At 39.7% G+C, this 25,760-nt stretch overlaps 1 protein-coding gene across 3 annotated transcripts in view; it reads right to left on the reverse strand.

Moving 5' to 3' along the window:
* The window catches only part of DNMBP (dynamin binding protein), a 111,055-nt gene extending 87,664 nt beyond the window's left edge, over positions 1–23,391 (reverse strand). For 2 of the 3 annotated variants that reach the window (XM_029245756.1, XM_029245754.1), the window contains exon 1: positions 22,955–23,208. The gene's annotated coding sequence lies outside the window, so the exon portion shown is untranslated. Of the gene's footprint in view, positions 1–22,954; positions 23,209–23,347 lie in introns of those variants that run through there. The other variant, XM_029245755.1, reaches the window with a different exon arrangement.
* Between the last annotated feature and the right edge of the window lie 2,369 nt (positions 23,392–25,760).

The following is a 25,760-nucleotide window of genomic DNA, read 5'->3' on the forward strand; positions in this document are numbered from 1 at the left end:
CTATTTTACTACTAGGAAAGTAGGACACAATGTGTGAGAGCTTTGAAAATTTACTATATTCTTTCAAATAGCACTGATGACACCTTGCACATTCTTCCTAATATTGCCCAATTCATAGTATAAGTCTAAATTCTGGACTTTCAGAAGAAAATTTCTGAAGGAGTATCCTTAACTAAAAGACAGTTTCTCCTTTCTTGTTTGCTCCTACAAAGTGGGTGTGCTGGAGCATCACAGGTACATCTTTGTCAACCTGAGAAGAGATGCAAGAGGGTCCTCTTCGTAGGGACTCTCCAGTATAGGTTCCTTCAAAGGAATATGCTTTCACGAGCATCTGGAAATTTCCTTATGTCTTGAAACTGAACTCTCCATAAAACATTTTGGGGAATGGAAATCCATTTAAAAAATTTCAAGTCCAAGCAATGAAAAGTAATATTTAACCTCAAAAGCAATTGCACAGTTCTCTTATTCTTGGCAATATAGGACTAAAAAGAATGAGCTCTTTCCTCTGGGTGAAAGGATAAGAGGTGTCAGAAAATGAAGTCTAAATCTGTTTCCGGAAGGAAATGAGAGAAGCTAGGAAAACATCATTTCCTCCTCTGGTTTATGTCACTAGAGTTCATTTTGGACAGAAGGTCAGCAGTCACTGCCAGGTGATTACTCAGAAAACTAGCAACAGATGAAGAGGAAAAGTAGAACCCATCTTGATCATGGTGGCCCCCATGAAGCTGAGCAGCATGGCCTGGGCTAGCTGTCCTCCAACAAGTATCTTCTTCCAACCCACTGTGCTCTCCTGATGACAGCAGCACTGACTCGCATGTACTTTGCTAAACAGGTTATGGAATGTTGGACTGTAAGAAAAAATAAAAAGCCTGTTCTGACTTAGGTGGGATGATTGTACATGAGAAATGAGGGTAGAAAAGGAATCTGCTATTGTAAACTGTCTTACAGTTTATATTATATTTTGCTTATTTCAAACTTGTCTCAAGTTGGAAGGCAACAACCTCAGCGAGGGAACAGGACATAGATCAGAGTTTCTGCCAATCATGGAAGGGCCCTTCAGTCCTCTTCAGGATTTAAACGGAACACCTCTCATCTAAAACAACTAATTTTTTTTTTTTTTTTTTTTTTACAAAAGACAATTCAAATTAAGAAAGCTTCAGGATTGACTCTTATGGGATAGCTGTTTCAACTAACTTGAAGGATTCCACCCTCCCTCTCTCTCCCCCACATTAAGCTGATATTTTTCTCCCTTTTTAGTTATTTTCTCAATTGCTTATATATCTCTACATCAATTTTGTCTTTTTTGGCAAATTGCACTGGTGGAGGAAGGTCCCAAGACTAATATTTTAGGACTACCAAATTTGAGGACATTTACATTAAAGAAACATTTTTCAAATGGGTCAACCTAAGAGTTCCTTAAGTACTTGCTCAGGTTCCCATTTCTTAAATCCTGCATGAATCTCAATTATGAAATTTAAGCATCACTGACTCCTAAGTAAATACATTGGACATGTCTGAGCTAAGGAGCTTTACTAAAATTAACAGCTGTGATACGTTTTATATACAATAAATGCCCAGATAATACAACTGACAGCAACTGCAGAAGTGCAGATTAACTTGAAACTATAAAGTGAAACTTCAGGGTGAAGCTGCAGTTAACAAGGAACGAAACAAACATGTGATAACAGGCAGTTTTTTGGACAGTTTCCAGGAGATGCCAAGAACATTTATTAACCCAAGCTATGAGGATTAATAGTACAGAGATCTGCAAGGTAAGCATCTTTTTTCTTTTCCTTATCTCTTTCAAGCACAGGCTAGTTTTTTGGCTAAAAAAGATTTAAAAGACAAGGAGTTTCTCTACCCTTCAGGTTTTTTACAGTATAAAATATTCTTGATATTTTGTAAGAAAGAATCAGAAAAGGAATTTAGAAAACTAAAGGTTCTGAGAAAGAAAAATAGAGAGGAAATAAACTGTGCAGTTGGAGTTAAAAATAATTGAGACCATTCTCAGGGTGAGTGATTCTAGATCATTCTATGCGGTACCAACTTCCAAAAACCGTGGAAGAGAGGGACCATCAGCTTTATACAAATAAGTAAAAACTAACACTTCTAGTTATAGAAACTAGAGTCACTATACTTGAAAGGAAAATGTATATATGGATCTTCTGGTAGTTTCTATCCAAGATGAACCAGAGAGTTATGCCAAGACACAGCAAACTTGGTGAATGGTGGATTCCTTAGATGGTATCAATGAGGATTAAATGTCCTAAGTCAGGATGTTCAAACCTAAAATTCAACAATGGAAAGGTTCACTTGATTTAAAAGAGATCTCTCACAGGAAAGGAAGGGCAATGGTATGATATGTAAAGAAACTAATGTATCTACATGGAAACATGTGAATCTAGGAGTGAAACATTAGGAACTGTAGCTAGGATAAGAAAAAGGGAGAAACAAACAGGTGGGAGATTTATATTACAGGCTGCCATGAGAGATGAAGAACAAAGATGATATATTAATAATAAGATTACAAAATCGATACAGAAACTAACCAAAAGTAGTGTCTGGTAGTTGATATGAGCTATAATACTAATTCCTTAACAAATAGCAAATACATACAAATCACAGTCCAATTAATTAGCTACATCCTAGAGATTTCAGAGTCCTTTGCTGGGCTATCTAGGCAGCTAGCATGTCAGATCACCGTGATTCCCACCAAGAGGAATGAAGGAAATAGTTCAGGACTTTGCTCTAATTCTGCATACTATTTTGTTTTGGCTTTTTTTCTCTAAACCATGAATAGGTGTTGAATTTTATTAAATGCTTTTTCTGCATCTACTGAGATGATCATTTTTCCCCTTCTATTCTGTCGATGTGGCAAATTACATTGATTTCCAAATACTAAGTCAACCTGCCATTTCTGGAATAAACCCTACTTGCTCGTGATGTATTACTCTTTTTATATAGTGCAAATTTACTTTGTTGAAGATTTTACACCTATGTTTCCCAAAGGATATTAGACTGTAATATTCTTTTAAGTGTCCTTGTCAGATTTGCCAATAAGGGTTAGGCTAGCCACATAAAGAACTGGAAAATGTTCCTTCATCTTCTAATTTCTGAAAAAGTCTGTGTAAGATTGGTATTATTTCATCCTTAAATATTTAATAGAATTTGTTACTGTAATAATCTGGGCCTGGAGAACTTCAAGGAAAGATTTTTCATTAAAAATTCAATAGCTTTATCACATATGGGGCTACCCAAATTTTTCATTTCTTCTTGTACTGATTTTGTTAAGTTGTATTTTTCCAAGAAATTTGTCCATTTAACCCAAGCTGTCAAATTTGCTGCATAAAGTTGTTCAAAATATTCCTATATTAAGATTTTAATATCTGTATGATCTATAATGATATTGGAAATTTTGTTTTCTCTTTTTTTTCTTAGTTGTGCTAGGGGTGTATCAATTTTGTTCATCTTTTCAAAGAACCAACTTTTGACTCTGCTAAATGTCTCTATTGTTTGTTTTCTAGTTCATTGATTTCTTCCTCTATTATTGTATCTTTGTTATTTCCCTCTTTCAACTTTAGGTTTACTCTGTTCTTCTCATTCCTGTGAAAACTTAGATAACAGATTTTCAACCCTTCTTCTTTTCTAATATAAGCATCAAAAGCTATGAATTTCCCTTTAAACACTGCTTTAGCTACACAGATTCTGATACAGTGCTTTCACTTTCATTCAGCTAAAAATTTCCTAATTTCCCATTGATTTCTTCTTTTAACTATGGGTTATTTAGAAGGGTGACATTTACTTTCCAAATATTTCAAATATCCAGAGATCTTTCTGTTATTAATTTCCAGTTTAGTTCTGGTGTGGTCAGAAAACATGCTCTATATTATTTTAAATTTATTGAGATACTTTATGGCTTGGCATATGGTCTATCTTAGTGAGCGCTCTATGTGCACTTGAAAAGAATGCAGTTGTTGAGAATGGTGTTCTATTAATGTCAGTTAGGTTGAGAAGATTGATGGTGTTATTTCATCTCATATATACCCTTGCTGATTTTTTATCTACTTACTCTATTAATATTGAGAAAAGAATGTTAAATCGCTAGCTCTTATTGGGATTTGTTTTTCTCTTTAATTCTGTCAGTTTTGCTTCATGTAATTTGAAGATCTGTTACTAGGTAAATGCACATTTTGAGTTTTTCTATCATCCTGATAAACTGACCTTGTTATCATAACAAAATGTCCCTCTTTATCTCCTTACCTTAAAGTCTACTTTCTCTGACATTAATATAGCCATGCCAGCTTTTCATGCTTACTGTTTACTTGGTATACCTTTTTCTTTTTATTTTATTTTTATTATTTTTTACTTTCAACATGCCTATGCCTTTATATTTAAGGTACATCTCTCTTTCCTCCCAGCTTTATGGAGACACAATTGACATATAATATTGTGCAAGTTTAACATGTACAATGTGATGATTTGATACACATATATATTGTAAAATGATTACCACAATAAGGTTAGTTAACACATCACGCACCTCAAATAATTACAATTTCTTTTCTTGTGGTGAGAATATTTAAAATCTACTCTCTTAGCAATTTTCAAGTATATAATACAGTATTGTTAATTATAGTTACCATGCTGTATATTAGATCCCCAGAACTTATTCATTTTATAAGTGGAAGTTTGTTCTCTTTGACCAACATTTCCCCATTTCCCCCACCCCCCAGCCCCAGAAACTACCACTCTACTCTCTTTTTCTATGCATTTGGCTTTTTTTTTAGATTCCACATACAAGTGACATCACATAGTTATTTGTCTTTCTCTGAATTTCTAAAGTGCATCTCTTTTAGACAGTTGTTAAGTCTGATCATTTATACTTTTAAATTAAAACATGTGGACCATTTAATGTAATTACTGATCTTGCATTTGTTTCTATTTGTCCTATTTTTTAATTCCTTCTTTACTGCCTTCTTTGGGTTAATCAAATATTTTTTAGTATTTCATTTTAGTTCCTCTAGTGCTTTTATTTATACCACTGGATTTTTCAAGTGGTTGTTTTAGGGATTGCAATATGCATCATTAACTTATCACAGTCTACTTACATTTAATATTATACCATTGTACATACAATGTATGAGATACATAACTGTATAATTCCATTTACCACACCATCCTGTCCATTGTGTTATTGTTGCCATATATATTATTTCTACATATTTGTGGTAGCTTTAAAGTAGATGCAAAAATTTTTTGATACTACTCCCTGTCTCCTCTCCTCCTGAGTGTGGGCCATACTAGTGACTCATTTCTAACCTACAGAATGAGGTGGTAGTGACAGTGTGTGATTTCCAAGACTAGGTTGTGAGGACACTCAGGCAGTCTTATGGAGAAGCCCACATGGTAAAAAAAAAAAAAAACTGAGGCCTCCTGCCGACAAGCATGTGAGCAAGCATCTTGCAAGGACATTCTAGGGTCCCAGACAAGCCTTCAGATGAATGCAGCCCCCACCAACATCTTGATGGCAACTTGTGACACACCGAGCCAGAACCACCCAGCTAAGCCACTCCTGAATTCCCAACCCACGGAAACTGTAAGATAATAAATATTTAGTGTTTTAAGCCATTAATTTTGGAGAAAATTTGTTATATAGTAATAATTAATGCAATATATTATAAATCCCATAATACAATGCCATTTTTGTTATAAACAATCAGTTGTCCTTTAAATAAATTAAGAAAAAAAGTCTTTCACTTTTGCCTGTACAATTACCATTTCTAGTGCTCTTCATTCCTTTCTATAGATCTGAGTTTCCTCCCAGTATCATTTCCTCTCAGCCTAAAGAACATCCTTCGGCATTTCTTGCAGTATAAGTCTGCTGACAACAAATCTGCTCAAATTTGAAAATATTTTAATTTTACTCTCATTTTGCAAGGATTTTTTGCTTAGTATAGTATTTTGAATTGATGGTTTTATTTTTCTTCTTTCAAACTTTAGAGATGTTGTCCTATTGTCTTCTGCCTATTTCAAATGAGATGTCAGCTGTCATTCTTTGTTGTATGTAATATCTTTTTTCTCTGGCTACTTTTAAGAATTTTTTTTTATCTTTGGTTTTCAGCAGCTGACTACAAAGTGTTTAGGTGTAGTTTTCTTCATATTTACCATATTTGAGGTTCACTAAGAGTTTTGGATCTATGGGTTGATGTTTTTGACTAAATTTGGGGAAATTTTGGTCATTATTTCTTCAAATATTTCTTCCTCATCTTTCCTCCTCTGTTTATGTGATTCCAATTAGACATGTTAAATTACTTGATACTGTCTCACTGTCACTACAGCTCTATTCTCCCCATCCCCAATCTTTCTTCTTTTCAGCTTGTATAACTTCTATTTATCTGTCTTATAGTTCATTGGCCCCTTTCTTCTGCAGTATCCTTCCTGCTCTCTTAAGTCTATCCAGTTAATCTTTATTTCAGCTGTTGTACTTTTCAATTCCAGAATTTCCATTTGGCTCTTTTTAATAGTTCCATTTCTCTGGTGATGGTCCCTATCTATTCATTCATTACGGCCATCTCTTCTTTTAAATATCTGAACATATTTACATTAGCTGTTTTAAATTCCTCATGAGCTAAATCCATCATCTCAGTCATCACACAATGAGTTATATTTTTTCCTCTACAGTATGTGTCACATTTTTGCTTGTCATATTTTCACTTCTTTGTATTCTAGTAATTTTTATTGTATGATATACATTGTGTATGATATGTTATAGATGGTCTGGATTATACTGTTCCTTTAATGTGTGTTGAATTTTGTTTTGACATTCAGTTAAACTACAGGAAGATCCTCTTGATCCTATTAGGCTTGGTTTTATATCATGTAGGTTGGGTTTTGTCCTGAGTCTTAAGGTACGGCATTTATTGTAAGTATTATTCTTACTCCTAAAGTTGTCCTAGCTGGGGTCTCAAAGGAATGCCTGTAGTGCTCATCAAGGTCTCTCTACTCTGGCCGGACTATAAATCCAATATTTCTGAGCACTGTGCACCCTCAGGTATCTCTGCTCAGCTCTCGGCCCCACAGAAGCCACTCTGACTCAGGCCTCACAGAAGCTTGCCCTGTGCATGCCCAGCCCAGCCCTTGGCCAAAGACCTGAGATAAATCCCCAAGAAGATTCCTGCCCCTATATCCATTTGCTGCTGTCTATCCTCCTTTACTCTGACCTACAAATCTCAGCCCTCTCAGACCTATGAAAACGAAAGCAGATGGTTGTTGTAATAAGCCATTAAGATTTTGAAGTTATCTGCTGCACAGCCAAAAAAAAAAAAAAAGGACACAGTGTGATATTAGCTGTTTTGACTGGATCAGCTGAGCACTTCACTTTTCCATCAAACACGCATAACTCTCATTATCTGGGTAAACTATTATCTTCTAAGACCCAACTCATGATACCTCCTCTATGAAGCCTACAGAATTAGTCCCTATCTCCTACATGCTCTACAGGGCAGGGATTCTTTTCGTCTATTTTATGTACCGATGTATATCAAGCACCTAGAGCACTGCTTGGTATGTAGCAGGCCCTCCATAAATAGTTGAAGAATTAATGATTTAACACACTGAACTACTTTAAGTTATATATCAAAATATATATTCATATTCCCAATGATCATGCTCCTCTTTCACACAGAGCTATACAGGATCTCACAGGACTCATTTCCACATTAGGAAGGTTGGGCTTTGATTTTAGGTACTTGGGAGCACCTGAAATATTCAAATAAGCAAGTATATTTGTTAGAATTAGAACTGGTTCTAAGTAACTGAGCACCCCCAAATACAAGGCGGAAAAGTGTGTTTGTGTGTGTGTGTGTGTGTGTGTGTGTGTATACACACAATTTTTTTTCCAGATGAAGACAAAAAGGTATTCCAAGGTAAATCATCCTGGTCACTTATCTTCATATCATTTTTTTTTTGGAGGGGGGTGCGTTGGGTCTTCGTTGCTGCACACAGGCTTTCTCTAGTTGCAGTGAGCGGGGGCTACTCTTCGTTGCAGCACATGGGCTTCTCATTGCGGTGGCTTCTTTTGTTGCAGAGCACGGGCTCTAGGCGAGCAGGCTTCAGTAGTTGTGGCTCACGGGCTCTAGAGTGCAGGCCCAGTAGTTGTGGCGCACAGGCTTAGTTGCTCCACGGCAAGTGGGATCTTCCCGGACAAGGGCTTGAATCCGTGTCCCCTGCATTGGCAGGTGGATTCTTAACCACTGTGCCACCAGGGAAGTCCTTCATATCATTTTTGAAAAACAGGTTTATTGAGTTATAATTGACATACTATATAATTAATCCATTCAAAGTGTACAATCCAATAGGTTTTAGTAAAGTCCCAGAGTTGTGCAACCTGCACCACTATCAATTCTAAAACATTTTCATCATTTCAAAAATAAACTCAATACCCATTAGCAGTCACTTCCCATTTCCCTCCATAAAATCTCCCCATCCATCCCATCCCTAGACAACCAGTAATCTACTTTCTGTCTCTATACACAGAACGATTTGCCTATTCCATATAAATGGAATCATACAATATGTGGTCTTCTGTGACAGGCTTCTTTCACTTAGCATGGTATTTTCAAGGTCTTCATATAATTTTCAAATACAAATATAATCAGCTTAAAACACAAAGAATAATTAAGAGCACAGATTACAAAGCCAGACTATCTGGATTTATCTCCTATCTCCACCCCATATTAAAGTTATGTGGGCTTCCCTGGTGGCGCAGTGGTTAAGAATCCACCTGCCATTGCAGAGTACATGGGGTCAAGCCCTGGTCTGGGAAGATCCCACATGCCATGGAACAACTAAGCCTGTGCACCACAACTACTGAGCCTGTGCTCTAGAGCCCACATGCCACAACTACTGAGCCCGTGTGCCACAACTACTGAAGCCGGCATACCTAGAGCCCGTGCTCCACAACAAGAGAAGCCATCACAGTGAAAAGCCCGTGCACCACAATGAAGAGTAGCCCCCGCTCGCCTCAACTAGAGAAAGCCCACACGCAGAAACGAAGACCCAATTCAGCCAAAAAAAAAAAAAAAAAAGGAATAAATAAAATAAATTATTTTTTTAAAAATTACATGATTTGGCTTCCCTGGTGGCGCAGTGGTTAAGAATCTGCCTGCCAATGCAGGGGACATGGGTTTGGGCCCTGGTCCAGGAAGATCCCACATGCCGCGGAGCAACTAACCCCGTGCGCCACGACTACTGAGCCTGCTCTCTAGAGCCCGCAAGCCACAACCACTGAGCCCGCACGCCACAACCACTGAGCCCGCACGCCTAGAGCCCGTGCTCCGCAACAAGAGAAGCCACCTCAATGAGAAGCCCACACGCAGCAATGAAGACCCAGCACAGCCAAAAATAAAATAAATAATTTTTTTAAAAAATTACGTGATTTGAGGCAAGTTACTTAACTTCTCTGTGCCTTAATTTCCTCACCTATAAAATGGGTTTAGTAATAGAACCTGCCTCACAGGATCACAGTGAAATTTAAATTTGTTAGTATACATAAAGCACTTAGAATAGTACCTTACATATAGTAAGCACTACACAGGGGTTAGCTGTTATTACTGTTGTTATCATCGTCATCTGCGTTAAAGAGGAGATTATGGATAGATAGTCTCAAAATCTTTTTCATAGGTGGGGAATGACTGCTAATGAATACAAGGTTCTTTTTCAGGGTGATGAAAATGTTCTGGAACTAGACAGTGGTGATGATTGCACACCTTTGTAACGTACCCAAAAAACCCCACTCAATCGCATACTTCAAAAGGGTGAATTTCATGGTTTGCGAATTATATCTCAATTTTAAAAACTGAGTGGCTCTCTTGTTTCAGAAACTGCTGTACTTCAAGCAAAAAATAGTGAAGGCATACATAGATATCCTGCCTTGAAAAAAGCTAGAAATTTAAATAGCCTCCCTATTTCTGCCCCACCCCATCCCCAAGTTTTTCCTGTACTTATGTTTTAAAAATCTGTCCTCGCTATTAGCTGCAAATGGAGGGTAGGTAATACAGTGTTTGATTATGTGGCCTTTCACTGGGCATGGCTACATAAAGGAGTAAATTTAAGATGAGAAATCATTTTTGCTACTAAATTGTATTAAGTAATAACTACATTCATAACAGTTAACAGCTCAGACTTAAGTCAGAGAGAATTAGGTTCAGTTTTTGGCTCTGCCGGTTGTCAAGCTATGTGACCTTGGGCAAGTCACTTAAACCATTCTGAACTTTTGTTTCCTCATCTGTAAACTGAAGATAACAACAGTAATTTATTTCATGGTGTGTTATGAGGATTAAGTTTGATCATATAGGTAAAACATTTAATACAGTTCCTGGTAAATAGTAAGCACTCAGTCAGGTATTTTGTAAATGTCACCTATGAGGATTGTGGTGATGGTGATGATGATGATGATGAAGGGGGAGGAGAAGGAGAACTGTCATCGTCCCACAGACTGATTGTAACAATAATACAGATGAGGCAGCAACTTCTGGGTGGGGTTAACTGCTCAAAACTGTTACTGTCTTTTTGAGAGGAAGGGGGAGTAATGTGACTCTTTGTTGTTACTGGTCACAAGGACGTAGCAATTGACATCCCCTTCTACCCTAAGCTCTAAACGAACTGTGTATTCCCACAAGGATTTGGCAGCAGTTTCACTTACAAGATCCTTGCCTATGGGTCTAAGAAAACCTTTGCCAAATGCCTTCCAGGGATAGAAGAGGAATATGAAATTAATTTATTTACTCTTCTAAAAAAACCCTCTACTTCTAGGAAAAACATTAACACTATTGTTCAGTCCTTCAAACTCATCTACCTTTGAAAAATTGTTCTTCCGCTTGACATTTACAATTTAAGATTGCCACTGCCCTACTTTAGACTCTCACCATCTTTTCTTTGGGACCATGGCAATAGCTTCCTAATTAGTTACCTACCAGTCTTATCTCCCTCTGTTCTATTTTCCACACTGCAACTAGGATTACTGTTTTTTAATACAAAATCTCATAATTCTTTACTGCTTGAAGTTCACGAGAGCTTCCCATCCATCACTGGTAGGAAGTATCTAAAACTCCTGTGCAGATCATACAAAGCTCTTCATGATCTGGTCCCCATGCATAAGTTTGGCCTCATTTCTGGACATTCTCCACCCACCATACACCCTAAACTCTAGCCTCATCAAAATACTGGCAGTTCTCTGCAAGGCAGTACAGCTTTGTAACACATATTATTAGAACACAATACATCTACAGACTGCTTTTCAAACACACTATCTCATGTGTGTGCTCTTGCTTCCTGTGATCAGGGTGAATATGAAGTGCTTATTTTTGTTAACTGATCACTGCAAGGAAGAGCAATCAATAACTAGCAAATCACTGACATTTTTGCCAGTGTCTGACTGACACTTTTATTGTGAATAATAATTATATTTTACTTTTTAAGTATTTGGAGTAACCAGAAGAGAATGTTGACCAAGCCTGATTCCCACCTATGGAATATAAGAACAAAGTTTGAGGGACTTCCCCAGTGGTCCAGTGGCTAAGGCTCCACACTCTCAATGCAGGGGGCCCAGGTTTGATCCCTAGTCAGGGAACTAGATCCCACATGCTACAACTAAGAGTTCGCATGCTGCAACTAAAGATCCTGCATGCAGCAGTGAAGATCCTGCGTGCCCCAACTAAGAGCCAGTGCAGCCAAACAAATAAATATTAAAAAAAAAAAAAAAAAAGAATAAAGTTTGAACATACTGGTAAAATTCAACACAAAGATTTCCAGTAATTTACTGTTATTAATTAAAGCAAACCTCTTACTTAAGATAACCAGTTAATCTCAAAATAAAAGTATAAGCAGGGCTGTAACAAATGTATTAAATGTCCTTCTCATCCTATGTTAGATTTTTAGCCTTGGTTTATTAACTGTTCGGCTTTAAAACTAGATGAAAACACTGACATTGAGATACTTTATTCTTACAATCATCAAGTCACTAAATAAAGCCAAATATAGCGTCACACTTCAACAACTTTCATTCTTTTTACTTTAATATTGACTGATTACCCTGCAGAATTATCACAGTTGACTAGCAGGTCAAGGCAGCAAGACTACAAGAGAAACAAAACAAAACTGGACTTCTTCATGTCTACAGTGGTCCAGATATTATAATTACTGAACAACATCTAGACAGTGGCAGCAAAAAGACCAGGTAATGTACACTATAGGTTTGAAGACCATATGTATTAGTATTATGCTCCACAGTCTGGCTACATGCTCAAGAATACAATACAGGACCCCCAACAGGAACTAACAAAGGTCTGGTTTTAATGTAAACTCACTCTCCTCTTACCTGATCCTCCAGGGGTTCTGTTTCCTGATAAGCAGATCTAAACTGTAAGACGATAATATCCCAAGGAGGTTCTGGCACTGAGCTCCAGAAATCCTTAAAGCAACAGACACGTCTAAAAGAAGAAAACCAGACCACTCACTCGCTTCTCTATTCTCTTCTTTGACTCTAGGGAACACGAAAATGCCTTGCCAAAGAGAAGATATAAAATTCCTTCTGAGGCAAAATGTTTTTAAATAGAGATGGTCTGCTGTTGATTATGTCATTCCCTGTCACCTGGAACATTTTGGAAGACTCCTTGGAAATGACCTCTGGGCCAGACCAAGCTATATGTGGGCTGGTGAATCCTTTCTATTTATGGAGGCTGAATAACTTGGAACCTCCTAGAGTGACTAACAAAAATGTAAATTAACTCACAACAGGACAATAAGGTTGCATCACAAACCATTTTTAAAAATCCAGAATGTGGGAAACTATATGACAAAATTCTTTAATAAAATAAACTATAATCAAAAATTAAAATGAAGGGCTTCCCTGGTGGCGAAGTGGTTAAGTATCCACCTGCCAATGCAGGGGACACAGGTTTGAGCCCTGGTCCGGGAAGATCCCACATGCCGAGAAGCAACTAAGCCCGTGCGCCACAACTACTGAGCCTGCGCTCTAGAGCCTGTGAGCCACAACTACTGAAGCCCTTGCGCCTAGAGCCCGTGCTCCACAAAAAGAGAAGCCACCACAACGAGAAGCCCGCGCACCGCAATGAAGAGCAGCCCCCGCTCGCCGCAACTAGAAAAAGCCCACAGGCAGCAACGAAGACCCAACACAGCCAAAAATAAATAAATAAAATTTTTAAAATTCAAATGGAAATGGAAGGAAAGGGAACTTATCAATTAAAAGCTACTTAAGAAATATATTAGCTGAATGCAATGGGTGCCATTTCTTGGATCCTGATTCAAACAAATCAATTGTTTAAGAAATTGAGACAAATGGCAGAAATTTTGAACACTGACTAGTTTCTTGATTATATTAAGGAATTACTGCTGCTTTTTTTTAGGTGACACTAATGGTACTGTTGTCATATATAAATAGAAGGGAATCCTTTTTGTTTTCTAAGTCGCTAGAACCAGAGGATCTACAAAACGGCAAAGGGAGGTGGAACGCAGGAACCAACTCAGCTTTCTACATCTTTTTTTTTTTTTTTTTTACCTTTATTTATTTTTGGCTGTACTGGGTCTCCATTGAGGTGCGCAGGCTTCTCATTGCTATGGCTTCTCTTGTTGCGGTGCGCGGGCTTTCAGTAGTTGTGGCATACGAGCTCAGTAGTTGTGGCTCGCAGGCTCAGTAGTTGTGGCCCACGGGCTTAGTTGCTCCGCAGCATGTGGGATCTTCCCGGACCAGGGCTCGAACCTGTGTCCCCTGCACTGGCAGGCAGATTCTTAACCACTGTGCCACCAGAGAAGCCCAGCTTTCTACATCTTCAGTTGAGTGTTGGATACGTGGACATTTATTGTATTGTTCTTTATTCATTTTTGCAAATCTTAAATACATTATTAGGAAAAGGTCAAAAAGCCAAAGAATGCTATCTGGATTTGTAGTTTCAGAGCCTTTCCCTTTTTGAGGTGCCACCCATTTCTGACTGTAGAGTCGACGACATAGGGTCTGGGGAGGAGCTCCCTGAGCAGTCCCAGCTGCAGACAAAATCCTCCCAGCCCCTTCACATCTCACAGAGCACTGGTGAGTAGTGCGGCGAACATGAAAAAAGCACAACTGTCAATAACCATGTGACCATATAAGTCACTCCTGTTCTTCAGTCACCTGCTTACCTGAGGCCTGCTATGGCACACTGGTTAAGAGGGTGGGCTTTGGAGAAAAATAGATGTGAGCTTGATTTCCTGTTCTATCACTTAACAGCAACATAAACTTTAGGGCAAGTTTCTTAACCAGTTTGTACCTTAGTTTCTCCATATGCAAAATGAGGATTACAACAGCACCTTCTTTACAAAATTGTTCTGAAGATTAAATAGGAATGCATTTAGTACTATGACTGGCCAAAATATTAGCTGCTGTTATTATATTATTGTTGTTGTTTTATATTCCTTTCCCTTCATTTGAATTCAGACTGCTAGTGAAACCAAAGACATATTCATAATTATAATTAATAATATACTTATTGCTATCATCATTGTTGTAGGAAAGAAAAAGAGACATATCTGATTAGAGGAGAAAATAGGGACATGGAAGTAAATTAGAATATATATGGACAGTCTGGATCAGATTCGAGGGCCAGGTAACAAGTGTCAAGCAGTAGAATAATAGTAAGCAAAATAATAGTAAAGTAGTATTTCAGGGCCATGACTCAGACAATGGTCTACACAAGATAGACTGGGTCTATGGCACTGGGCTCCAGAACAGCATTTTGGTGCATTTGTGGCAACCCAGTTTCTTTTTTTCTTTAGCACCCTACAGAGTGCTATTTCATATGACTGAGCCTTGCTTTACAATAAAGTGACCAGGTATATGCAGCATGACTATTCATCATGACAATTCTGAACCAGATCCAGAAATGAGACAGAAATGCCAAAGGTTTCTGCATGGCTGGGGATGGGAGGAAAGAATAAACTAGAAAGCGGGAGGACACGGGGTGTGAGGCTGGGAGTTCAGCACAACTCGGCACATTCACTGCAACTTTTTCTGCTGATGGGACAGATCATTTATCGTAAGAGAATCAATCACCTCATGAAAACAATGCAGAGTGTGTGCTGGGCCCAGAACCCATGGCTAGAGCGTCAGCAGTGACTATTCTCTCTGGGGCCCTACTCCCACCATGTGCTTGTCAGCAACACAGACACTCACACTCCACTTTCAGAAACCACAGACCCCACAGGAGCGGCTAAAACAGATGTAGAGAAATTAGCTCTGTGGCTGGGTTGACAGTTACGCTTACAAGGTCAAGGAAGAAATGGGGACTCTACTAGTTTATTGAACCCATGCATTTAAAGGAGGCTAAGAGAACTTTCTTCCCTTATCCCTCCCTTAAGAGTTCCCCTCTCTGTATCACAGAGCTGCCTCCTTACAGACTGACTCATTTTGTGGGTTCCATCTGTTGAGGGCATGCTTTGTACCAGGCAAGGCTAAAAGGTGCTTGGGATTTATCAGTGAATGAAACAAAGGTTCCTGCCCTTGAAGAACTTCCTCCGTGAGGGATGGGGAAGGCAGACAACAGCATTTTAGGAAGTGACAGGTGTTTTGGCAAAATGAAAAAGCAGGGTGAAGGGATGAGGAGTGAGGAGGAGAGGGCAGTTGGATATTGAATCTACCAGCTGATAAGAATGTTAACTTAAAAATTCTGTCACTTCCTGCAATTTATTACGACACTCCCTCACCAGTCATCACACTAGCAGAAGGTGATTAGGGAAACAAGACAACAGCATTGGGTTTATTTCAGGGTCAAAAGAAAATAAATACAACTATTTTCTTCATACTTTTTATTTTCTGAAAGATGAATGCAAATGTGGTCTAAAGAAGGAAGGTGCTAACTGAACTGAAGCAAAGTGACATCAAATAGACTTCTCCCCTTCCTCTTCTCCGAGCTAGTCTTCGGTCTGCTGGCATGTGGCCTATGACCTCTGCATACTCTGAGGCCGGGCTGCCTGTGCACTCCCACACAGCCTGTTCGAAATGTCCAAGTCATCAGCAAACTGTAACCCCAGCCCTATAAGCTAATCATATCTTTCTTATTGCTTTTTTTTGGAAGATCAATCAAAGGAAGACAAACAAGAGTTGATGGCCTAAGGCTGAAAAAGGAGGGGTGATACACAATTATATAGCCCAATGTTAGGTGCATTCTCCTCCACAAAGTAGCCCCTCTATTCCCACCCCCCAAAGAAAAGATCAGAGAGAGAGAAATAAACACTTTAACAGGGGTTGATGCTAAAAGGCAGGATTAAAGATTTGCATTTCTACTTGCAAATTTTCTACAATTAAGAGGTATAATTTTTATAATTAGGGGAAAATAGTTAAAAACAAAAACAAAAAAACCCAATCATGAACCAAAAGAGATAGTCCTGAGACTCTACTGCACAACACCCTAGCAGTTATGGCTGCTAAAGAGCTACCTGCTGAACCATGTCAATATTTTGTGAGATATACTTAGGTGAGATTTATACCCGGAGCAGAGAGTGATCCACAGAGTAAGGAAACTATAATTTTACATATCTTATATTTACAATCATGCTGACGACTACAGTTATGCTGAATATGGTGCTCTCATTCTTCACAACAGCTTTTTAAATTCTGACTCAAAGCAGGAGGAAAAAGCTGATCTAACGGTGAAATAAGCTTATATTGGAATTGTGAGATGTTTACCATAAATTTATATACATAGGGTTCAGAAATATTGAAGACTTTTATTAATCTTCTTATGCTTGAAGCTTAAACTTAGCTTAGGATTTTGGGTTGCAGCCTCCTGATGCCATCTTATTTCTTTGGAGACAAATCCTGAAAGAGTATTTGACAAGGCTTAATACCCATTTATGATGAAAATGCTCAGTAAACTAGGAATACATAGAGGAGAACACCTTAACCTGACAAAGGTACACCTAAAACCTAAAACAAACATTACATGAAATGGGGAAACTTTAGACTCATTCTCTTTAAGACTGAGAACAAGACAAAGATGTTCACTAGCATAGCAACTGTTTTGACACTGTCCTGGAAGTTCTGGTCAATGCTGTAAAGGAAAGATAAATAAGAAGTATAAGGATGAGAAAGGAACAACAAAACTATCACTATTTTCAAAGGATATGATTAACTATGGGGGAAAAGAAACAACAGAAAACAGGAGACTATTTGAATAAGACAGTGAAGCCAGGCTGTGAAATACAAGATCAGCTTACAATAATCAATACCTTTTCTCTTAAACTACCAATAGCTAACTAGAAAACAACAGTAATAGAAATAGACATGATTCACAATAGCAACAAAACTATCGAGTATTAGAAATTAATTCAACCAAGAATATACTCTTAGACCTTTATGGAGAAAACTTTGAAGTTCTAATAAAGGACTTAGAAATGAACTGATGAAGTATTTAGGGGTAAAGGGTCATGATGTCTGCAACTAATAACTCAAATGAGTCAGAAAAATGCACAGAACTGAAGAGAGGGAGTAATAAAGCAAATATGGCAAGATGCTAACATCTGGTGAATCTAGGTAAGGGATATACAGGAGCTCTTTGTACTAATCTTAGAACTCTTCTGTTAGTTTTAAATTATTTCCAAATAAAACAAAAATTCTGGAAAAAAATAAGCTGAGTAAATGAAGAAACACATTACATACTCTTGAATGAAGTAAGTTAATATCAAAAAGATGTCAAGCCTCTCCCAAATAATTGATAAATTCAATGTAATCCCAATAAAAATTCCTCAAAAAATTTGAGGAACTTGATAAACATATTCCAAATGTTATATGGAAAAATAATGGCACAGAAGTAGCTAAGAAAATTTAAAAATGAAAAACAGAGATGGGGCACTTGTGCCAGTCATGAGGATATATTACCAAATCACTGTAATAAAATCAGAGCAATAAAAAACAGAGCAAAGGGCTTCCCTGGTGGCGCAGTGGTTGAGAGTCCGCCTGCCGATGCAGGGGACACGGGTTCGTGCCCCGGTGCGGGAAGATCCCACATGCCACGGAGCGGCTGGTCCCATGAGCCATGGCTGCTGAGCCTGCGCCTCCAGAGCCTGTGCTCCGCAGTGGGAGAGGCCACAGCAGTGAGAGGTCCGCGTACCGCAAAAAACAAAAACAAAAACAAACAAACAAAAAAAACAGAGCAAGAACTGACAAACTAATGTAACAGAATAGAGGCTTAGAGATAGACTGGTGTATCCATGGGAACCATATAGGAGAAAGAGGGTACCACAATGTAATGGAGGAAAGCATGGGGTTTTTGGATATGTTATTGGAAAAACCGGCTCATTAAATGGAGAATAATAGGGCTGGATTCCTATCTAACACCACGTGCAATGTGGGCTCTAGATGAATTAAAGAAATGACCTACGGACTGGGAGGGCCTTCTTAAACAAAACTTGAAAAACTCTAAGCCAAAGAATTTATTTACCTGATTACATTGAAATTAAGAATTTTTCTTGATGAAAGGACAACAAAGACAAAATTAACATATGAGAAGATATCTGCAAAGTTACGATAAGTGAACATCTATAAACTGTCTTCCACAAGTCAACAGCAACACAGATAGTAACTCCAACAGAAAACAGGCTAAGACAGGAATATAATTTACAGATGAAACTATATGCATAAGAGATGCTCACAATCATCAGTAACCAAAGAAATACAAATAAAAATGACAAGGTATCACTTTGCACCTATGAGATTATAAAAGGTGGAGAGCTAGAGAAAGCTGAGTGCTGGTTGGGACATGAGGATACAGGACCCCTCGAACACTTCTGGCAGGAGAGAGAGTGGTGCAGCCATTGTGGGGAGGAATCTGGCAGTTTGATCAAATTCAGGACATGCAAGCCTAGACGCAGTGATTCCCTTCGAAGTGTATATCCCACAAGTATATTACACAGCTTTATAAGTGGACAGGTATGAAGATGCTCACTGCAGCAATGTTTGTGGTGGTAGGAAGTAGAGACAACCTGAGTATCTATCACACAGAGAGGAGATAAGTAAAACTGTGGTTCACACACACAGCACGGAATATAATGCAGCATTTGGAAGCAAAGAATTAGATGTACATGTAGAAACACAGGTGTATCTTAAAAACAGTACTCAGAGAAAAAAGAAGCAAAATGAAATACATTACAAATTAAAATACATATAAAACAAATATCCCCACTTTGCAAGATCCTATACAGACAAAAAGAAACGTTATATGTGTTCAAATGAGCACCTGTGAAGCATGAGGTGAATGGGAGAAGGGAATTAAAAACAAAAGAAATCTTTTAGGCTCCTTGCATGTTAAAAAAGAATTCAAATGACCTATGATAAAAATAAAATTAGAATTGTTTCCTTCCCCTAAGTTTCCAACTTTCCTAACAACAAAAGCAACTTTGGTTGCCAGCTCTGTTGATGAGTAACAGCTTTTCATCCTTTTTCAAGCAGGAAGGGAAAAATTCAGGGATCAGCAGAGTACTAAAGGGATCAGTGGAAAATAGTCACGAATCAGTGTTTTTGTTCTCATGACCTGACAACCTGACTGAAAAGACCCCATTACCTCTTGATTAGGAGTGATTCAGCTCAAGACACGTGGCTGGCGTCAAGTTTTCATGTCCTTTGAAACTATTTACTTTCAGAACCTCTTCATATACAATCCTTTGGCCTCCTCACAGTGATTCCACACTATTTAAAATCTAAAAATCTAAAAATCTAGAGCTAGAGAGCACCTGGTTATCCTACAGATGAGGAAACACAGGCCAGAGGAGGATTGCGGTTTAGGCTCACACAGCTGGTATGAAAGGGAAGCTCTTACTGACTGTGCCCTTGTCCCCCTTCTGTCTCTCTGGCCCAGCAGCCAGAGTGATCCTGTTAAAACATAAGTCATCAGAAGCTTCTCTGTTCAAAACCCTCTACTGGCTCCCCCCTCACTCGGAGGAAAGGCCAAAATCCTTACAAAACGGCCTACACTGCTGTGCCCCTCCCCACTCCCACCACCTCTCATCTGCTGCACTTTCCCCTCGCCCACATGGGGACCGCCTGGCCACTGTGACCTCATCATCCCTCACACATGCCAAACATGCTCCTACATCAGGGCTTGGAACTTGCTCATCCCTCCGCCTCCTGCTCACTCTCTCATTCCTCTCAAGTCTTAGATCAAAAGTGATTACAGTAGAGGCCTTCTCTGACCACTGTGCACTTTGTGTGTACTCCCCCCGCCCCACTTTTTTTCTCACTTACGCCTCCTTCAGGTTCTCCACAGCACTTACAATCGTGTGACCATGATCCATTCACATATTTATTTCCTGTTTGCTTCCACACCACCAGAATACCTACTGCATGAGGGCAGGGCTTTGTCTGCTTTGTTCACAGCTGTATCCCCAGCACCAAGAACAGATACAGGTGCTCCATGACTATTTGTTGAGCTGTGGTTTAACAGCTCTTTCATCACAGAGCTGATCTGTGATCTGATTTCATGACTGCTACTTTAGACCTTTCTGCCTTTCCAGGCAAGAGACTGATATCTTATAATTAGCTCCTGGCCAACGAGACTAAACGAGACTAAGTTATCCAATCTTGAAGATTAGTTTATTCAGATGTTTTCCTAAGCAAGGCATAATAAGAAACTATTTAATATTAATTGAATTTATGTTTAAAACTTTTCATAAGTATTCTGAATGAATTTTAAGGATGCTTTAGCTGAAGATCAAGAACAATTGAGAATTTCAAAGCAGATAATCTTGTAATAATGCTGTGGGGTAGGTAATACATTAACCGACTTCAGAAATGACAGAATGATAAACCCAGAAAAAATTCAAGCCTTATACCTGGCAGTGGGTATGCAAGCCTCCATTTGCATTGTAGTTTAACTGCTTTTATCATTTAAAAAAGTTCCCCAAATTTAAAAAGTACCTGTAAGCTGAACAATCACTGAAGTGTCTGAAATTTGAGAAATCACTTTTTGCTTATTTAGCCCAACCTTGATAAAGTGAATGGGAGGGTTGAGAAGAATAACGCATGTGAAGATTCACTATGCATTCTGCAGAAAGGGTTTCCTTCTGAGGCAGAGAGAAATGAGTTTACTGGCTCTGGAGGTTTCCTAAATTGCGGTCTCCAAGTTTAGGGAAAATAAAAATCTAAACACATTCCATTTAACCCTTTTTCAGAACGAGAGCCTCATGGAGTCTTGCACTATGTTCTAAAAATGAACACCCACTCTTAGTTTTTAGGAGATCTAAATGACAATTCAAGAATTATGATTTATCATGTGCTTTAAGAGGAGAAAAAGTAGTGTAAGTTCAATCAGTGCTTGAGAGAGGCTCTGAATTGCCTCTTTCAAGTGGATGAAAAAGGAATGTGAAAGGGTCTCTCAAGGTAAGAGGGACCCTAAGAAGAAAGGACCCAGAAAAGAAGAAACAAGAGATGGGAAAGGCTCTGCTTTGGGGCTGCAAGACAAAATAACTTGAACATATTTGGACAGATTGTCTATGAAGATTATTATCATATCTCAGTTGAAAATTCACACAATATGAACAATGTATAAAAAACATCTTATCACATTTTCTGAGGCAGAATGTTCTCGGCTTATTGCAAAAGTTATCTGTGTGCTGCACAGACCCCATCCCCAGGCCAAATTTTAGCTATTCTCCACCATACACAAAGCACTCTATTCCAGTTTCTGACTTTAGTGAATTTAACACTGAGGTAATTTGAAAAATCTCTTTTCACTTATGTTAGCTCAATAATGATAAAGTGACTGGGAGTGTTGAGAACAACAGTGAATTTGAAGATTCACTATGCATCACGCAGAATTTTTTAAAAACATGTTTTCTCAAAACTTTGTGTCCTTGACACAATGAGTGACATATGTTTCAAATTAACACGTAAAAATCAGGGAACTTTGGAGATGGAAGGTAGTCTTAGAGATCCTTTGATTCAATAATTTAGAGAAAAACAGGTGCTGGGGATAAACTAACTTGCTCATCACAGGGAATCTATTCTATGCTACGAAAGTAATAAACGCAGCACCAACTCTAAGAAACCACACCTGTATGCTGGCAGGTACTTCACTTTTCGGTATACGACTACAGATTAATCAGTTCTGTAACTTCAGCTATACAAACACGTGAAGCTAAACTATGCTCAAACGCTAAATATTAGTGCTACCACTGGCTTGCCACATACCACAGCATCAGTGATTATGAAAGTGTTTAAACACAAGACGCTCACATTACTATAAAATAATTACTGTAAAAAGAGACCTAAAGGCAAGTTATCAACTACAGAATAATGCTGGGTGCCCTTCATTATTATATCAATATAAATGACATAGACAATAAAGGATGAGATTCCATTTAAAGTGGGGTTTTTTTCATTTAAAATTTAACTCTATACACCAAGCATTCCCCACAGCACCTAATTTGAAGCAGACCTGGCCTGTTTGTAACCCCAATATTCCTTTATTCAACTGACAGCACTGACATCCTTTTCAAGGTTAAATACTCTGAGAAATTGATGCCTGGTGGACATTAGTACCTGCGGCAGGAATGCAGGTGTACAAAACTCCACCATAACCAAACTTGCATCTCTAGCCAAACAGGTCTTACTCTTGCTTCGGTAAGCCATTTCCCCCTTGTCTCCCTGACACAGAATCACGGACTCCTATTCCGACTGAATGTGACTCTGTGCAAGCCAGAAGAATCTCTTCATCTGTTAAATAAGGGGGCTGGACTAACACTGGATTCTTTTCCAGCTTTCAAATTCCGCCTCATTGCCGGAGTGGCAGGGTGGTGCAGTGAAAAGAGCCCTGGGCTTGCCTGACACCATTTAAAAAGCCCACGTCTGCATCCCTCTGACTGCCGGCCCCCCGGCCTCCAACTCCCCGGCACCTCCCTGGGCCCGACTGACCTGGACCGGAGAACTCCGACGAGGGCCCGGCGCCCTGCTGCCCCTAGGGGGCTCCCGGCCGGGGCAGCGGCCGTGGCGGGGCAGGGGCGGCGCAGGCCTGGCCGCCCGGCGCGTTCCTCGGGGCGCGGGTCCCTTCCGCCCGCCGTCCCCGGACAGCGACCCGGGCTCCCCGCCCGGCCTCGCCCGGCCCCTGACCAGCCCAGTCCCTTGGCGCAGTCCCTTGGCGCAGCAGGCAGCTACGACCGCCTCTCCCAGGCCCGCTGTCACCTCCGCCCCTGGGAGCAGCGGGCGGGTCAATCCTGCGTGACTCAGCGTGGCGGCCCCGCCTCCGGCCTCCCGCCCAAGCTTCCGCCTCGCGCGGCCCGCGCGGCCCGGGGGCGCCACGCTCCTTACCCGCGCGCCCACCTCCTCAGGCGCCCGCCCCGCTCTCGCACTCCTTGACCGCCCGCCTTGGATGCGCCCGCCCCGTTACGTCAGAGGGGGCGGTGCCCCCGGACCTCCATTCTGGGAAACTGAGGCACCTGGCGGTGCGGAGCCGACCCTGCTAGGGCAGCTCGAGCGTTGGCTGCTCGCGGAGCGTTCAGTTCTACGTGCAGCTCCCGCTGATCGAAAGCTCCTTTCCTTCCTTGCCGATCCCTCAACCGCCACACTCCCGCTCCAACCTAGAAAAGGGTTAAATCCCATTTAGAGAAGCCGCATGCAGTTCCTGCCTGTGGTGCGGTCCTCTGTGCTGCCCGGAGGCAGTTTCCTTTATCACCTCACAAATACTCGGCGTTCACTTCGGTCTGTTCATTTTTTTCTGAGGAAAGTCTCTCAGGACACCTTTGAGAATTTAAGAGCAACGAACAGCAGAATGCAAGAACTAGGCAGGGCTGAGAGCACGCTTTTAACTCGTTCGTGAATGCTCGCGGGATTCCTTTTGTGTATTAATGGCCTCAAAGTCACACTGCTTGGTTTATTGCTTGAATTTCTGTGCCTAGTTTCTGGGATCTACCTGGGGGATGCTGAAGAAGATGCAACAAGTCTGTCACTGTGAACGTATAACAGATAAACCTCTACAGATGGTCCCCACCTAAAACTGTTGGACTTAAGATTTTTCCACTTTACAATGCTGAGAAAATCGTAGGCATTCAGGAGGAACCACAGCAGAATTTTGAATTTCAATCTTTTTCCGGGCTGGCGATATGCTCTAGGATACTCTCTCCTGATGCTGGGCAGGGACAGTGAGGTAGCTCCCGGTCAGCCACAGGATCAGGAGGGCAAACCACCGATACACTTACAGCCGTTCTGTACTCATGCAACCATTCTGGGTTTCACTTTCAGTACAGTACTCAATAAATTACATGAGATAACCAATGCATTATTGTAGAATAGGCTTTGTGTTAGATGATTTTGCCCAACTGTAGGTTAATGTGAGTGTTCCGAGCACGTTTAAGGTAGGCTAGGCTATGATGTTGGGTAGGTTAGGTGTATTAAATGTATTTTCGACTTAGGATATTTTCAAATTACCATGGGCTTAACCCCACTGGACATAACCCCAGTGAAAGTGGAGGAAGATCTGTATTTCAAATTTTTCATCAGCTATTTCTCCTTTCTAGTGTTGTGTGTGTGTGTGTTAAAATACATGTAACATAAAGTTTATCATTTTTAACGTTTTTAAGTGTATGGTTCTATGGCATTAAGTACATTCACATTACATCACCACCATCCATCTCCAGAACTTTTGCATCTTCCCAAACTGAAACTGTAATCATTAAATGTTAACTCCTCATTCCTCTCTCCTGCCAGTCCCTGACAACCACCATTCTGCTTTCTGTCTCTATTAATCTGACTACTCCAGGTACCTCTTGTAAGTGGAATCATACAGTGTTTGTCTTTTCTGTTTGTTTGTTTGTTTGTTAGTTTTTGCCGCACAGCACGGCTTGGGGGATCTTAGTTCCCTGCCCAGGGATCGAACCCCCGGCCCTTGGCAGTGAAAGACTGGAGTCCTAACCACTGGACTGCCAGGGAATTCGCAGTGTTTGTCTTTTGTGGTTGGCTTATTTCACTTTGCATAGGTCCACAAGTTTCATCCATGTTATAGCATGTGTCAGAATTTCCTTCCTTTTTAAGGTAGAATGATATTACCTTGTATGCATATACCACATTTTGTTTATACATTCATCTGTCAATGGATGTTTTCCATCCAACGTTTGCTTCTACCTTCTGGCCATCATGAATAATGCTTCTGTGAACATGGGTGTACAAATATCTGTCTGAATCCCTGCGTTCAGTTCTTTTGTGTATATACCCAGAAATGGAATGGCTGGGTCACATGATAATTCTATGCTTCATTTTTTGAGGAACTGCCATACTGTTTTCCTCCTTTGCTTTTTGATGCATGTGCACATTGTGGGCAGAAAACTTTCTGGTAAAATATCAATATTCTGGATTTCGACAAAACTGCCAGCAAATGCTTCATTTGCCTGTAAGATAGTGACTTTTCTTCTCTCAGTAGTAAGTAATTAACGTTACAAATCCATTGCCTTTATTTTTGAAGATACTGTTCCTATTCAGTTAACCACAATTTTGTTTGTGTTCTGGGGATATATTTTTCAATGGTTTTTGGACAGAGTCAAGTATGCCACATGAGGGAAGAGGGGTAAATTGGGTGATTGGGATTGACATATACACTACTATATATAAAATAGATAACTAATAAGGACCTACTGTATAGCACAGGGAAATCTACTCAGTACTCTGTAATGGCCTATATGGGAAAAGAATCTAAAAAAGAGTGGATAAATGTATATGTATAACTGATTCA

This window comes from Monodon monoceros, unplaced genomic scaffold, assembly GCF_005190385.1.
Source record: "Monodon monoceros isolate NGI ecotype Baffin Bay Population unplaced genomic scaffold, NGI_Narwhal_1 Super_Scaffold_4, whole genome shotgun sequence".
NCBI lineage: Eukaryota > Metazoa > Chordata > Mammalia > Artiodactyla > Monodontidae > Monodon > Monodon monoceros.